This window comes from Equus caballus, chromosome 3, assembly GCF_041296265.1.
Source record: "Equus caballus isolate H_3958 breed thoroughbred chromosome 3, TB-T2T, whole genome shotgun sequence".
In the NCBI taxonomy this organism is placed as follows: Eukaryota; Metazoa; Chordata; class Mammalia; order Perissodactyla; family Equidae; genus Equus; species Equus caballus.
Window position 1 is genome coordinate 20,994,725 of NC_091686.1, and position 17,621 is coordinate 21,012,345.

The following is a 17,621-nucleotide window of genomic DNA, read 5'->3' on the forward strand; positions in this document are numbered from 1 at the left end:
ATTTTGAAGGGCTGAGGCAATGCACCAAATCTAACAAGGTGGAATATAACAAAAGAAAATGGAAGATCTTGTCTTGGATCCAAAAACCCATCTGCACAAACACAGGAGGAGGGGGCCCGGCTTGGCAACAGATGTTGAGAAAGCATTTTTTCCCCAAGATTTTGTGTGCATTAAGAATCATCTGGCATACTTGTTTAAAATGTGGATTCCCAGGTGCCACCCCCAGATTGTCAGATTCAACAAGTTTGAGATGGGGCCCAAGAAACTGCATTTATTAATGCTTCCTGGGTTATTCTGAAAGAGAAGCTCCATGGGCCACACTTTGTGAACCACTATCTTAGAGGTTTAAGTTGATAGCAGGAGGATTCCACAATTGTATTGAGCAAAGTGTAATGAGGAGAACAAAGGAGGTGAGAGCTCTATTGTGTTAGCCAGAGCACATGTGGATAACTTACATTTAATCTTGGGCCATGACCCTTTAAGACGAAAGTCAAACTGTAAACAGGGAGGCAAAGGGACTCAGGGCCAGGTCATAAAAAACAGTTGAAGGAACCGGCAGTGCCTAGCTCAGAAAGACCAGAGAGAAGAGGACAGGACAGGAGAAAGGTGGTCTGCATCAGGGAATTAAACTTGCTGTGTGTGACCTCACAAAGTGATATTAGGACGAGTGGGTGGGGGCTACAGGGGAATCAATTTAGGCTCAAAATAATGACCATCCTTCTCCAAGGGTCAGAGCCATCCAAAGGGCTGGAGGTGTTCCATCATGAATTGGAGAAGTTGTTTAAATGGTTCTTTTAGGAAGTTGAGTAGTGAATGAAAGAGTGGAACATTGAATATGTGGTCAAATCAAGGCAAGTTTTGTTTGTTTTGTTTTTAAAAGGAGAGAATAGAGCATAGGTAGGTTTCCAAATAGAAATGGATTGATTGAAGAAAGACGTGAGGGTGCTGGGTGCAGGTGCACCATGGGGACAGTAGGGAGAGATGAATAAGTGCAGGAATAGGGGATTGGAGGGACCTGGAAGTGTCGGGCTCCAGAGCCCAGGAAAGATTTCCAGTAGAGGCAAGGCAGAATAGGATAAAGGAGGGAATGGTTAAAGATACAAAGGCATTTAATGGTGGAAAAGGAGGGGCCATGCAAGGCACCTTAAGGTAATACAACGGAAAAGTTGATGAAATTCATTCTAATCATGTCTTGAAGAAACAAATGGTTGAAATCTGTTGCCCAGAGGTAGGAAAGAAAGATTGGTGGGGGCTCAAGGAATGTAGAAAAGGTGTGGAGTAGTAGCTTTGAAGAATTTGTTGAGGAGTCAACAGCCATCCATGATCGGCTCTTGCATTGCAGAACTTTGTATAGGGTGCAGTCAACTCGAGTTCTTTACATCTCCAGCAGTGCTGAGCAATCCAGAGGCCAAAGTGAAAACAGTGGGTGGCTGGGGAAACCTGGGCTGGGACTCAGCATGGTAGGCCAAAGAAAGGATAAAGGAACTTAAATTTCAGGCTCACAAAGATTGGTAAATACCAAGCTTTGACCTGTCGAGAGCAAGGTGGGTTTTCTGCTTCAGAGCCTCTAAGCAAGCATCTATCTCCATTAAACTTAGAAATCCCAAACCCTAGAGATACCCAGGAGTACCCAAGATACATGAATTTCATTTCAAGGATGTCACCTTTGTGCTCCCATCTTGGTCATTACAGAGTTGGGGCTTTTCTGACTTTGAGGTTGTATCCATGTGGTGTGCGTTCTGGAAATACTGAGTTTTTATTAAGCCTGGAGATTTCAGGAAGTGTGCAGACCCTACGGTCACTGCAATTTATGTCAAGAAGTATAAGCTATGAGGTTTTCCATACACTTTCTCCCATTTTTCTCATTTACTTCCTAGTGGATTTTCAATATATTTATGGAAAATAATGGCTTTAACATGCATGAGACTTACAAGATTGACACAATCTGAAAATTCACCATACCTGTCTTTGACCTTGAACCCATTTAGTTCAGAAATCTCTTCAGATAATACGCAAATCCATGGGAGAGATCTCGAAACAGGCTTGTCTAAGTAGAAGTCTTAAGCCTTAACCATTTGCTTCCTCATTGTTTTTGCATGATCAGCTTTTAAATATTTCTTAAATGCTGGTAGAAACACGTGTTTTTAAAGTAGATTTCTTGCAGAGTAAAAGTTTTTTATAAGGGAATCTGTTATTGGCTAAAATCATGGGGAGAGTAATTTCATTTTTAAGAACTTTGAAAGACTGAAAAGAACCAGGATTAACGCCTCTATTTTTAAAAAGCAAAAGGGAAGTTCGTAATATCCTAATCTGGAAATTTACCTGAAAAAAAAAATGATGGCCAAATCATCTCTAGAATAATCTGTAGTGAATACAGTGTTGAGAATTTATATCACTTGACAGAACAAGTCCTGTCAAACTGATTCATTTTTTTCTATGAAAGAGTAACAAGATTTTAGTAGACTGAGGCAAAGTGATAAATGTAATCTATATTTTATTCAGCAAGATGCTTGAACCTGCGACATCCTGGTTGATAAATTCAGAAAATTTGGGGATTGGCATTAGATGTCCAGCGGGCACTGGTGCTCCCATCCTGGGGTGTGGATTTAATAGCACATCCCTTCTGAGAGGCCCTGCAACAGGGGAAAAGTTACCTGATCTGCTTTAAGAGGAAGAAATGACAGTAACTTACTCCAAAAGGATCCTTTGAATCCTGAAAAAGAGAGCTGACGTGTTTGTCATTCATGGTTTTGATTATTTAGATATGCTCAGAAGATCGGTTATAAATAAAATAAAATAGATGCTGCCTGCTCAAAGGCATTCATATACCCTGCTTCTACATCCTTCTGAAAATTCCCCAAGAACTTCCCGACAGGATCAGTTCTCAGGCTTCTCTATCACCAAAGAGAGGGAAAAAAAATAAGAGGAAACAATAACTCTGAAAGCAAGTGAGATGTGTGGAAATAAATCTGTCATACTCTGTAATTCCAAAAGGGAAGGACACTTCTGGAAATTCTATTTCAGCCTAGGAAAGAGTCTGCAGCTAGAAATGGTTATGATATTACGTGGATGATTAGTCTTTGGATTTGCATATCTCCCCTGCTGCAGGGAATCCAAGCGCCTTCGTAACTTTGTGTCATTTTAAACTATTACTCCTCACAAGACCCCCCCGAGGAAGTCTGGTGGCTGCTTGTGTTCCTCATATTTCAGTAACTTTATGGCTGAAATTGGGTATCTCAGATACCTGTATACAGAGAAAGTTTGTCCTTGATTATATATCTTTATCCCATTGCCCCATTTCCCATTACTAACAGATTCAACCCAGAGCCCACTAATACCTAAAAAGAATATCTTAGATTTTTTTAGGGCCCTCTAGTTCACAATCATTTGATCTTCACAGTCCAGCCCAAAAGCGCAGACAGGTCACTAGTATCAGGATAATGTTACTCATTTCTACCATGTATTGAACACCTGTCAAGTGCCAGGCATTGTGCTAGATGCTGTATATCTACCTTCTCATTTACTCCTCAAGCAAGCCCTGTGGGGTGTGTACGCTTATCTCCATTTTACAAGGAGAAAACACACTCTGAGGATTAAGTGACTTGCTGGAGGCTGTTCGACTCTTAGTGGCAGAGCTGGCGCCAGAACCCATCTTTGGTGATCTTTCCACTCTCTAAGTTTTAAGAAAAGATCTTCATTCTTTCAGGTAGTTAAGGAATCCTTTCTTATATTTATTCACTTCTCTGTATATTTTTTAATCTGTTTATTGATTTATATATTGTACATCACTGCAAAGTATATCCGTCTCTGACTTGCAGGCCTTCTTCATGCCTTGACTATCAGGCATGTCTGTCTTGAGCTCCATCATCACCTCTCTGATGTCCTGCCCTGAGCAGATTAGGAGAGAGGTTCTATGCACTAGGTACCAGCAAAGGGCTTTCTGTTCTGTGACCATTTGCCTTGAGAGAGAGAAGTGGTAAGTAACTAAATCATATATTTTTAAATACGCTGATGATGAAAAGTGATTGTCAATCCACCTTGTACTATTATTATTGGTCATTTTAGCCAATCCCACAGGCTCAGTAGTTGAGATTGTTTCTTTTAATATGTAATGAGTAATTATTTAAAAAGAAATAAAGAACCAGATCTCAGAAAACCACTCTGTGGAAGTCCTAAACTATGCATTCATTCAGTCAGTCAGTCTTTGTCAGGCATATCCCTAGGCCCAGAACGGTTAGCATCTTGGAATCGTTAATAGCAATTCAGTGTCGTCATCATCATCATCGTCATCATCAACATTATCATTATCCTCCTCTTCACCATGGGCACATCACTGAGTACCAATTAGAACCGTGGGCCTTTCTGGAGATGTGTACAGTGTGTACTCCATATGGTGCCTATCCTTGGGGAAGCAGGTGGGGTAACCCATAACATGAATACAAATCCATTCATAAATGCATGTGCATTTCCACATCGTCACAGGTATTGAGTAGTGAAGCAAATGGATCTTGTTGACATTATTTTGATGCCTGTATAGTAGTAAACGAATCCAGGAAACCTACCCAGAGAGCTGAATATGAGAAGATGGGTGAAGTCAACTTCAACACTGCGCCTGGGACAGGATTCACTTGAAGAGGTGAACCTGAGCTAGACTCAAGGGTGGGAGGAGAACTTCCCACACATCATTTCCTAGGTCCCTCCAAAGTTGAAAGGCACCAAATTAAAAGACCTAGAACCCTTCTATATTGTTTCACATAATTCCCACCACCCTCTATCACCCCTTCCCAGCACTTTAGGCTTTAGTTTGACAAAAATTGATAATAATTCGACAGTGTCGAATCCGTGACAGAGGCATCTCAAACTCACAGCCTGGACTTTGGAAGCCGTGTTCCACCTCATTCTTTTGGACTTTTAATTCAGCCAGGGTTCCATAAATATTCATGTAGATAATAAGAATGACTTTGAGACTCTCAACACCACTTTATTTGGGTTCTAAAGCCACAAAAATCATTTGATTGACCAACAGAGCTATCTACCTAATTGACAACTCAAAACAGTGAGTCCTTGGCCTATAACATTTGGAAGTTTAAAATTAGAACTTGTACAAAATATTTTAATGCTTGTAGAAAAATCCAGATTCCCAGCATGTCTGAAGGGGATTTAGATCTTGACATGCCTGCAGAGACTTATCTATGGCTGGACCTCCACAACCAGACCCTACTGCCAGCTTTGTCCACCGATCTGTGAAAAGATCTCAAGAAGGTAAACTCATAATATCTGAATTCTGTGCTTCCTGGTTGCCAGGGCCATCCTAACAGACATAGTGCTGGAAATGTTTCTCAAGACATAGGAATGTATCTAAACATTGAAGATCAGTAATTTGTTAACATTGAAGGTCCCACATCTGGATTTTACTAGGGTCTCACAACAGATGCTGTATTTCTGATTTTCTATATAACTTTCTGTATAAAGGTAAACATCCGCATCAAAGCACTCATATCCTCCTGGTAGAGTCCCACGTTTACCTGCCTTGGGGTTTATGAATTCATCCCCAAGCAATGATTACTTAATGGTCTCACTCTTGCATGATCTTCCCATGCCTCCTTCCACCTCACCTCACCACCCCACCCAAAACTAAAAGGTGTATGAACACAGGAGATGACAACCTGGGGTGGGAAGTGGGAGCAAAATGGCTAGTGGGAGTCTGTGTTCTGCCCTCTGGCCCAGGCGAACTATTCCCTTTGATTCCCCCCAGTTGTTCCACCCTCTAGCTCACTACCTTGTGGTCTGCTTTTGGTGTTTCCAGGGATATCATATCTCCACTTTTCTGTAAGGATAAACAGACAGTTTGAGGCTCCCATGTCTTTATTAAACATTTCCTCTAAACTGCATGCTTTGGCTCTGTGCCCATGTGCACCAAGAAAGCTTTCCCGGGGCAGCCGAACCCCAGGGCCCTGCCACCTGGTTCCTCATATAAATAGCCCTTTGAACAGGCACGGAGGCACCTGCGCTGACTGCTGCCCCTCCTCCCTGCCTCTGGGGTCTTCCCAGCTCCCTGGGTCTCAGGGCTAGGAGGATGCTGAGAAGCTTCCTCTGTTCCTGACAGAATGAGGAAGAGCAGCGGCAGCAAAGACCAGGAGCCAGTTGCACATCCTCCCTCTGCACTAGGCCAAGAGTGGCTGGGACCTGTGGTCTGACTCTGGGGAAGGGAGGGTGCCCAGGCCTGCAGCAGTGATGGAAACGTAAGCAGGAAACAGGAAGAGGAAAGGCTGCAAATAAATAAATAAATAAGGCATGTTTGACCAAACGCCCAACACCTAAATCTCCAAGCCCAGTGGAGCAGGAAATTGAGTGGCTGGAGGGAGCAGCCTGGCTCTGCCCTCCCCACACCCTTGGCCTGGAAGGTTTTCTAGGCTTTCCAGACTTTCTTTCTTTCTTTCTTTCTTTTTTTTTAAAGAAATCTCCATCCTATAGAGAAAGAGGAAGTGTATTTTTAAAACAGAGTGAAGACTCAATGGCCACAGATCTGAAAAGAGATTAAAAGAGGAAGAAAGGCTTGCTGAAGGAAAAAGAAAAGGGCACCCAGAAGTGACTGTGTGTGTGTGTGTGTGTGTGCGCGCGCTCAAGATAGTCTAGGAGACAGCCTTCAAGGGAAAAGAAAACAAAGGAAAGTGTGACACGAGAAAGAGAGAGAAATAAGTGGGAGAAGGCGTGAGTGTTGGGGGAGGGGGCCGGGCGCCCGAGGGGGAGAGGCGGAGAGGATGGACGCCGGAATGCAGGCAGAGCCGGCAGTGGGGACGAGGGAGGGAGGGAGGCGCACATGTGTGAGAGAGAGACAATGATGTCAGCATTTCCTTCTGGATTGGTCACGTGGGCCTTGCCAGGTAAACAGACTGGAAATAGACTCCATAAAGGCTGCGCCTGCTGGGGAAGGGCGGGAGGCGCTGCTGCCGCACCCTTTCCTCTCTGCTGCGTCCTGAACAAGCCGGTGTTCATGTTGGCGGCAAGGTGGTCTCCGAGTGGAACTGCACTTTTACAAGCCAAGGCATATGACTCAGGGAGGGAAAGCTATTTGCTTTTATAATTAGATCAAGGAGTTTAGAGACATTTTGATTTCAAAAAAGAATGGAGGTGAAGATGACTGTAAATCTGAGCTCAGATGCTGTGTCTTGGGCGGCGGGATTGCTTATCCTCATTTGTCTCCTTGGAAGGAGGTCAGATGGGTCTAGATTAAGGATGGATTGGAAGGCTGCAGTGTAGAATGAAAGGATCAGATGCTGTGATTATCAACATTAGGGAAAAGAGGATGCTAACAGACTCCAGGAGAATATATTAAAGGAGTTTGCTACAGCTCAGTATGTGACGTGGTGCCCACAGGGAGGAACTGAGACCCCAGGAAAGAGATTAGGTGAAAAAAAGACAAGTTACTATGATTTTCAAGCAAAGTTTTTTCAAAATGATATAAAACAGTCCCCAGCCAAAACATGGCAGTTCAGGGCATTTTAGAATGGCAAAGGCACGTCTTGAAACTCTATCTGAAAAACAGACTGGATGGAACAGGTGATTTTTCCACCTGGAAAGGCCCAAATGGTGTGTTTGGGGAGGTATATGGCTCTTTCCTCAAATTCCTGGAAACAGGGCCTTTGCATCTATGATGGAATGGCTTATTTAGGTCATTCTTTGAATAATTTTGAATTGAAAGGAACTACCTTATTTTGGTCATAATTTTCTATGTCCTTGTGGAAATTTGGCCGAAGCCTGTGGCAGGGAGAGTGACCAACTGTCTCAGTTTTCCAGGGATGAGGGGGTTCCTGGAATGCAGTTTTAAGTCTAGGACAGTCCTGGGCAAACTGGGACCAGTTGGTCACTGTGGTGGGAGGCCTCTTCTAGTCTAGATAGAAATAAGATAATTCATTGCCACCCTGCTCCACCAACAAACAAAACAGAAAAATGCTTTCTCTCTTTTTCTTCTCTTTTCTTCCTCTCTCTCCCCTCATTTCTTTCCCTCAGCCTGCCCTGATCTGTTTATAGCAGGGACACTGCAAGACTAATCTGAGTATATGTGACTCTGGACATGGACTTAGGAGCTGACAGAATACAGCCAAGTTGAGCAGTTCGCTTTAGTTGCACCTGGGAAAAACAGGAGGGGAAATAAATATGTGCATCCTTGCTGTCCGCCCCCCCCCCACCCCCCACTTCCCTTATGCCACGGGGGGGAGGGGGAACATGAGTGCCACAGTGTACTTTCAGCCCTTGGGGTGAAAGATAGATATTTGATACCCCTCTCGTTTAACAAAATACGTCACTCTGACAAGACTCCCAGCCCAGAGTTATTTTTGCAGCATTATGTAATTGGATTGCCTGGTCAGGACTACTTCCTTAACAAGGCTTTTAGCAACTCCTCCATGTGGGCCTGGCCAGTCCTGCCCAGTCACACACACTCGCTTCAGCCCATATCAACCCAGCTAAACACAGTGAGGAGACATCAGCCCACAGTGCTGGCCCCCTCATCCCCTTGCTGCAGAACGCCCGAAGGAGTGCTTCAGTGCCTGGTGGCACACTGGCGGCCAGTTTTAGTGGAAGACTCTCATGTCCCAACGTCAGTATCCACAAAGCAGGCATTTTTCTACTGAGAGGCTGAGGGTCTGCTGCCTCACATATCCTCCCCAGTGCTCTGAAGCCAGGGCCTGAAAACCTGAGCCCCTGGGGCAAGCCCAATGTGCCCAGGAGACGCTTCTAAGGCCTGCCATTTGGATGTCACTGCCCTCTCTTCTTCCCAGTTTTCTGGATTTTCTCTTATTTGTTCATGAGTAATTGGTCATCTGATCATCCCTTCCTGTTAGCCTGCTGACTCACAGAAGTTAGGAACTTGTCTGAGCTTCGGACACAGTAAGAAAATTTACAAAGTAAAACAAAAGAGGCCGCTTTGAACTTCCCCTGGTATGGCCTGCACAGGCCAACAAATCCAGGGCTACACTGGACAGTTGTTTCAGGGGGACTTTAGGTTGCTGTCATCCTGGGGGCCTGTGCATGTTGTTGTATTTCATTGTTCTTTCTGTCTTTTGGCCCTTAGACGAAATCCTCCGTGACTTTCAGTGACATGTCTCCCAGCCTGAATCTAGCCCTGAATCCACACCAAAACCAGAGAACCCTTCCCAGAATATTGTTCCTTCCCTCCCCTCAGCTCATCTGCACTGCATATCTCTCCTGTCTTCCCTTGGGGCCCTGGTTCTCCTGACCTTGACAAGAGGCAGACGATGTAATAGAAATAGCTTTAAAGCCAGTTGGAGCTGAGTTCGAAATGAAGCTGAGCTTCATTTCATTGATAGCTGTGTGATCTTAATCTCTGAGTCTGATAGTCCTCATCTGTATACCCTAATACTGGTAATAATACCAGTTTCCCAAGGCCGCTGGGAGAACTGAATGCAATTACATATAAAGTGCCTGCCAGGGAACTAACACACAGTAGGTGCTCGACAAATGTGGAGCTTTCAGGGAGGCATGAAGAGAATAGGGCTGTTGGCTGGGCTCCTGAGAGCTGACTTTCATCCCCTTTACTACACCACCCTTCTCCTGCTCCAGGCTCTTTTAAAGGTGCTGAGCTGAATCTCACCATCATTTGGGGGGGGGGAGTCAGGAGGGAAAGGGAAGAGTTGTTCTTGGTCCCAGGCTCCCAGAACAGGGTTCCTGGGATACAGAAACCCCCACCCCGGACCCCCATAGCTGTTCCTTTCGGAGAGGCTTCCCAGCCTGAAAGTCTGGCCCCCCATCTGCCCTCTTACAGCCACGGTCTCCCTTCAGACCCCTCCAATGCTGGGCACTAAGTTCAATGTATTAGCTCTGGTTTTGTTTGTGCCAAGTTGCAGGGGCCACCAAGTTTCCAGAGCAAAGGGGCAAAGGACAAGTGTGGTTTCCCCCCAAGTGTCGCCCTTTATGAACTCTGCATCTCTGTTGCAGGGGAGGGTTCACTTCAACTCTGCAGCAGGAACTAGTTGGAACCCACAGGTCAGGGACCCCAAGGGAAAACAGAGGTACAAAGGGCCACAGGCAAAATAATGGGGGGGGGGGGACAAGGAAGGAGAGGTTCCCTGGAAGGGGGGGTGGTAGGAAAAGCCAGCACCCAGGGCACCTCTAGCTGAAGCGCACAAACGCCCAGAGCCAGTGACGCTGGCAGTACCTGGAGGGGGGCAGGGAAGGGTGGAGGAGAGCCTGTAGCAGGCACACCACTGTTCCAGTTGGCAGGAAGCCCTTCCCTGAAGACTGTAAGTTTAACCTTTAGCATTCAAGTGTCGGGGCTTAAGTGTCGTTATGAGCAATTCTTCCTGCTGCAGCGTTCCCAGACTGCGGGAAGAGGGGTCGGCACAAATCTGCCCGCTTTCCTCTTTCTTCCCAGACAAAATGAGACCGAGGGAGACGTGCAGAACCAAACACGCAGACACAGGCACTCCTCGAGTCGGCCCCTAGCTAACCCTAAACATCCACTCCCACCTCCTTGGCCAGCCCGCTTTCTGGTCTGCCTCAGTGGCGAGCAGGGCCCCAGGGGGTTCTCCACTCACAGCTTTCCCCGGCCGCCTCGGCAGGAGCGGCTGCCCGGGAACCCCGCCCCGTGTCCTCCCGCAGTTGGGTTCAGGGCCCCCAACTGTCCCCGCTGGTCGACACTACGGCCCCACCTTGGTGCCCTGCAGGATGGAGTTGGAGCATCTGTGTCCCGAAAGAAGTTGGGAAGCCGGGTGAGGGCGGTGGAGAGAGAATCGAACCACAAGCGGCCCAGGGTGGAGAGTGGGAAGTGGGCGGGAGGCAGGCTTTGGGCCTGGGAGCTCAGACACCCGCACGAAGTGTACCCGCCGCCTTGCCCTCTCCTTCCCGGGTGGCTGCTGGGGCCAGGCCCCGGGCCTAGCAGTTTTTCGGGGGGGGGGGGGTGGGGGGGCCCTGCAGCGGCGCCATGGGGTGGTGATCGAATCGCTCCGCCCGGGGCCATTTCCCCGCCCAGCGAGGGGCGGTGGGACTGTGCCTTGCGCGCACCTGTGAGGGGCGCCCGGGTCCCAGGGCAGCAGTTCCGCGCCAGCTTAAGTTCCCCAGTCAGCGTCTCCAAGGGCCTGAGCGCCCCAGCTTCCTCTCGCGAGCCCTGAGCCGGCAGGAGAATAAAGGTTTCCCCAAATAGGGCTGAGTGTGCCAGACATTAGGGACGCGCGCCCTGGCTCAGTGAACTGTGATCAGTGTCTCGGGAAACCGTCGGGGTCCGTGAGGTTATGGATCTTGGGCAGGGAAGAACAGCGCCTGGTCGCTACAACACCGAGCCCTGGGGGCAGGAGAACGGACGCAAAAAGGGTGCGCCCTATGTCTTGGCCAGAGGAAACTGGCGTCGAATGTCCCTGCTGCCCTGCGGAGCCCTGGAATTAAAGAGAGAGGCGGCCGCGCCCACAGGGGGCCACTGCCCTGGCACCGGCTGGGCCCACAGGACATTCGCGGGGAGCCCAGCTAGCCAGAGTCCCAGCCCGTGCGCCCCCGGCCTGGCAGGCACCAGACTCCTCCGGGCTGCGCTCTCTGCCCGCCAGCCTTAACCAAGCGCTGGCCCCAAATTTCGTGCCATCCATGTGGAGGAACATCGAGTTTACCTTTTTCTCTGTTCCTAAGAATGGGAAACAAACGAATTGGAAAATTTTTGCTTTGGAAAAATATCTGTTCGATGTTGTTTGGTGCTTAAATTGTCCTTGGAATTTTTTTTCAGCTTCATTTGTAAGAGAAAAAGAAAGTTGATGCGCACCCCAAACCTTGTTTCTCTTTAAACCGTCCCCTTAGACGTACAGTCAGTTACTGCAGATGTTTTCTGGGGCGAAGAGAGCGAAATGGAATGAGAGGGAGGATGAGGACTGGGGATCTCTCATTTTAAATCCCATTACCGGCTTTGAGGAAAGGCGCAAAAAAATCAGGAAAAGATAGTTCGTCCCCCACTGATTTCCTTCACTTCAAAGATTTCCCTTGTCCCTTAAATCAGAAATATTATGGCGCTAGGTATTTCTCAAGAAAAAAAACGCACGTATCTTCAGAATATGTACATGGTATAGGTCCCTTTTTACATTTCTCAGCAAAAAAAAAGGGGGGGAGGGAGGGACAAGGCACTCAATTCCCTGGCTATTAAACAAGCCATGCCTGCAAGAAATGCAGGCATCGGGGATTGCTCAGCCGCGCATCCCTCCATTAGCGCACGCCTGCGTGTCTGCGTGTCAACAATGCACGTGCTACCATGGGCACCGGCTCCCCACGCCGGCCCTAGCAAGCTCTGTGCAAATGGGCGCCAGGTCTCAGTTACCCGCTCGCAGTCGTGCTCCCAAGCCCGCCGCCCGTGCCTCTCAAGGATCCCTTTTTTCTGCCTCCGGCTGGCAAGTCGGAAGCCTCGATCGTTCCCCCTCCCCAAGTTATGCCCTTGGAAATCCCTAAAGCGAACGTAGCAGACCAAGGGTCTCTTGCCCTCGAGTTGTTCACTTTGTTGCGTTGAGATGAGGTTAGTTCTCTCTTCTCTTCTTTACCCGCCCCAGGCTTTAGATGTAGTGCAAACTTCTGGTACCAGGTCACCAAAAGGGAAGCCAACGCTTGCCGGTGGGGCGGGCGGTGCGGAACCCAGGAGAGCCACCAGCTCCGAGGCGCCTCCTGCCCCCAGGTTGGATTTCAGATTTCCATTGCAAAGGAGCCAAGGAAAGTGGGAATCTGACTCAAACCCTAGAACTGACTAATTGCCCTGCATTTTCACAATGCGCCATGTATTCGAAATGAAGGGCAGGCTTTATCATTTGGAACTCTTTCAAGGACCCGGGCGCTCCAAGTTTGGGGCTAATTCTTTAAAGGTTTTACTTCTGAGAAATAGGGAAAAAAAGAATGAAAGAATGAAACAAACCCACAATCCATGTACTGGGGATGGCACTCAAGAGTAGGTTGTGGTCTCTTTTGAATCGGGAGTTCAAAAGAAAAAAAAAAAAAAGGCTTGTCCCCTCCCCCCTGCCCCAGGGATGAAACCTCTCTAGATTCGAGCGGCCAATTTGGTTTGATTTCCGTGGTTTGGAGGCTCTGGAGGGGTTAGGGGCACCGGGGCTAGGAAGACAGACCTCAGCTGCCTTCTGGACCAGCTGGTCCTCTCTTGGCCCTGGAAGCAGAAGCTGAAGTCGGGGTGATGCGCCCTCACTCTGGCAGCTGGAGGGAGCGTCTGGGGAGCGCGCCGCCCAGCCTCCCCTGCCTGCCCTTGTATGTGGACCTCCTCACTTGCTTGTCTCCCTGTCTACTCTCAGCACCCCCTACCTGCCTCCTGTCCCCCAGGGATCTAGTTCCCCTTTCTCTCTGTCATTTTGAGCCAGTTCTTTTCCCACCAAAAACTCCTTTTTCTTGGAGTAACTTTAAAAAAGAGCTGTCGTTGTCCTGAAATCCAACCTTGCGGGGATGGATTTGGGAAGCTCTTTCTCAATTGAAGCCCTTTTTGTGGGCACCGTGTACACGCCCCTACGGTCCCTAGGACGTCACCTGAGCCCTGAGACCCATAACCTGGCGCACCCACGCAGCGCCAAAACAAAAGGGGACTTCAGACGCTTTGCTCTTTTCCAGTGAAATGCCTCAGAAACACATCTGAATTTGGTTTTTGGTTATCTTTCAGGCGTGATAAATATTTTGACAAAAGTATTCTCCAGGCTGCCTGAGTTGGGGGAAAGAAAGCTAGTGACCGAACATGTGGGCACAAAGCAAGAAGCTGCACGTAATGGACACCACTGTGTACATCCGCTCATGGCTGTGAGGAGCATGAGCCGAGTCTGAGTGGTTGGCGCCAACATCCAAACTCCCCCATTCTGCAAAGGGCACCCCTGTTTTCCGCAAGCAGGGAGCAATTTTTATCCAGACCCAGCTGCTCATCCTCTGGCGCATTAAGAGCAAACTTTCTGATTTGGTGGTTGAAGCTTGGGGCACAGTGGTTTAACCATAGGACAGAGCTGTGGATGGAGCAATTCTGGATGCTCAGAAGAACCTCACCCCGCACCCCTAGGAGAAAGAGGAACTGTTCGATTTGACTGGGGGTCAGGAGATGGGCTGGGGGGGTGGGAGGAGGGAACGGATGGATGGAGCGCCAAGTGCAGCGCCTGGCTGCCGCTCTCTCCTTTTTGTCCCCCCCACCACATCTTCTGCTATTTCCAGAGGCAGGAGAAAGGTGATCTCGGACTTGACCCCTAAATCACAGCTGCTGGTGGCTGCACCTCGCTCCGGGATGAGCGCAGCCCCTTCCCCGGGGCTCGGGCAGTTTAACCCTTTCATCCCCTCACGCTCAGGGGCCGGCGGCAGCGGCGCCTCTGACCCCGGCACGGCGAGCAGCCCGCCTCCTCGGCGCGGCACCTTGGATCCCACGAGGAGATCACAAAAGGGCGAGACTGCGGGGCGCTGCAAGCCTGAGGCACGGGCCGCCCGGCCCGGAGGAGCGCTGCCGGGGAGCCCGAGGAAGAGCCGGAGTTAGCGGAACGAAGAGGGATGTTTGGATCGTGTTAACTACCCAGACAGATGCACTTCGGCATGTCTGCATTTATGGAATCCATATGTTGTCGTGGCAAATGAAAGGACAGTAACACGTACATACAATAGACTTAGAATAACAATACACATTCAAAACCCTTCCCTTAGATGTAGCTCTGGACTTGGACGGAGAGGCGTTCTTTCAACCTCCCCTGCCTCCACACGGGGTTTTCTTTTTTTCTTCCTCCTCCTTTTTTTGTTTTTGTGTCCCCAGTGCCCCAGCAGAAGAAAACCCAGGGCCCAGAATCTAGGCTCTTTGGGAGTGAGATCTATTAAGATCCCCTTCACCTCCCTTCCCCCTTAAGACTGGCCCATCGCATCTTTAGCCCTTGGTCCAAATAATAGCTGCTCACACTGCAACCCCAGATTCTGAAAATTGCAGGGGAGCAGATTCTTCCGCAAATTCACCATCCACATCTTCATCATTAAACCAACACTTCTATGTTATATATTTGCAAAAAAGTAGCTTCAAACAGATCTGGAAACAAAAACCCCCAGCAAGAGCACAGAGCACACGCATAGCTCTGTACAAGACCTGCATGTATGTACACCTTGTATATTCTTGTGCATATATATATTCACACTCACACACAGATGCAGAGATACCTAAAGTCATCCAAATGTATATTTATCTACCCATTTATGCATATATCTTTGTGTTTATATATACATCCATTCATTTGAGCGAGAGGCAGAGAAATATACACATCAATGCAATATTTAGCCTACATTCCACTTTCCCTCTCTACTGTAAATGTCTTAAAAACAGATTAGTCTAAAATTTTCTGCCCTCTTGCCAGCTAAATGAAGGATTTAGATTCTGAATTTCTCAGTTCCTTTTTTCATTTTGTACATAAAATAATCCATATAGATGCTGGATTATCGCCTGAGCATTATTCAATCATAAGAGCTTGGTACCTCTCCTCCTTATAACGAATTCACTCAGTAAAATTAGCATAAGTATTTACCAGATTAAGCTGACATTTTCCTATATTGCAACATGAAATACATTTATATCCAGAATTTCCCCCAAATACCCTATACCACTGGGGAGACTGACCTCCTCAGCGCCGTTTTGTATAAGAAACAAGCTACAAGTTCGCTTCTAGTACTATTTACATTTTTAAAAGAAAATAAATACATAGCCTTTAAGTGAGTTTTCAAGATGTACAAGGAGAAACTTAATTCTGCTACATCTTAAAAAAATAAACTAACAGATTTATGAAGATTCGTGAAGACAGATAAATAGGAAGCAAATACATACTCCTGAGGGTCTGAACAATTTTCCTTACCTGACATATTATGGAAAAATTCAGAATTTACCAGTCTTCCTTCAGTCAGCTACATTTTACACTGACCTGCATTTTGGACTGAAAGGGAAAAAAAAAAAGATTAACTGTTGTCAATGAAAAATTTAAAATAATAATCAGAAACCGGACAAACTGAAGGTAAAAATATACAATGGCTACAATAAAGATAAATATTTATTTAATCAAAGTAGAAGTTGTGTTTGGACTGTAGGAATGTTTCATCCTTCCCTTAAAAAAAAAAAAAAATCAAGAAAGAAAAAAGCCAGAGTCTTTGCAGGCTCCTGGAGAGTTCCCATTGTCCAGGGCTAGCGAGAGCCCAGAATGGCATTAACCTCACAAAAGACACATTGTGCAGGGGACAAAAAAAAGCCCCTTCTTCTACAATAACTTTTAGCTTTTTTATTTTTAGAAAATGACAAAGGTTTTGCAAGCACTGACTGGTGAAACCTGTAGCAAGCCAGGCTGGACTTGGCTTTATTGATCAACTGTCCCGCATGGAAAAGCAGCCAGGAAAAGTTTGAATGGCAATCCAGATTTGGCTCATAGAGAGGAAACCCCCGATTTTTCTAAATGTATTTTCTTTTTTTTTTCTAAATAAAACAGCATTATTCCCAGAGTGAATTCAGAAGGATTAGATGAGGTAACCCTGCAAAATCCTAAACCCGTTTCCTCCCCCCTAGTCTTGACTAAGAAGCTGCATGCTCTTAAGAGCATTGGAAAAATCTCTCAAAATGAAGAATTCCTTTCTAATCAAACAGATTTCTTGATTAATTTCCAAATTCCTTCTAAAATAAATAATCCAGCTAGGCTTGGGCAAAAAATTTTTTTTTTCTAAGCAAAATAAGTTTTAGTGCGAGCTGTCTCTCTACCTGATGTTACAGGGTTCACTAATAATGCTTTCACAAACATAAATGTTGTTTTTACATTTGTTTGCAGATCACTTAAAGTGCAAATTGCATTTTATTTTATTCCAGACATTGTAATTTCAATGGTACTAGTTCATATTTAGAACTTACATAAATACATGCTTGTCATTAAAAAAAATCTATTGCTGTAGCAGTGACGCTAAGGCTAGGATTAGAAAGGGGGGGAGGAAGAAAGAGAGAAAGAGAGAGAGACTGAGACTCTTGTTCTTCCTGCGTTTGTTTGCTTGCTTTTTGGAGGTACCGTCCACCCGCCTAAGTGATGGCTTTGATGTACTGGGAATCGGTACAGTAGCAGGGTCCCTGGCTGCTGTCTTTGATTCCAGGGATCTCCTTTGGGCTCTGGTGGATGTACTGCTCCTAGTCTTTATCTGAAATCCATCCTCTCATTTCAAGCCCTTTGGCTTCGAGACTCTGCTCCAAACTCTTGGAGGTAGCTTTAAGACTTTTTTTTTTGGGGGGGGCATTAGGGAAGGGGTATGTAATTTCCCCCCTTTCTCCACTCTAGACCTTTCCTCGCTATTTAAATATATTGGCTTTCTTTCTTACGAATTTAGTCTGAAATTATTTTTCACTGCCTTTATTACATCCCTGCTTTTGATGGCAAAATAGCTTCCTGTGTTTTGAAAACATCTGCTTTCCAGGTTTTACACGAGAAAATTGATTTTACTTTTCTCTTCAGTCCAGAAAGGTAGAAAGTTGGACTTGTTTCCAAGTGCAACTTTTCCTTTTCTTGTCTTTCCTTAAGTTACCCCCTTTCAGTTCTGATTCACGTTCCCCCTTTTATTTCTTCTAATCATCACTCCCCCCTTCCCCTCTCCTTCTAAAGAACCAGAGAAGATTGATC

At 46.7% G+C, this 17,621-nt stretch overlaps 1 protein-coding gene across 1 annotated transcript in view; it reads left to right on the forward strand.

The window, feature by feature from the left end:
• Positions 1–17,621, forward strand: part of ZFHX3 (zinc finger homeobox 3) — a 1,295,343-nt gene that overhangs the window by 1,035,047 nt on the left and 242,675 nt on the right. The window lies entirely within an intron of this gene.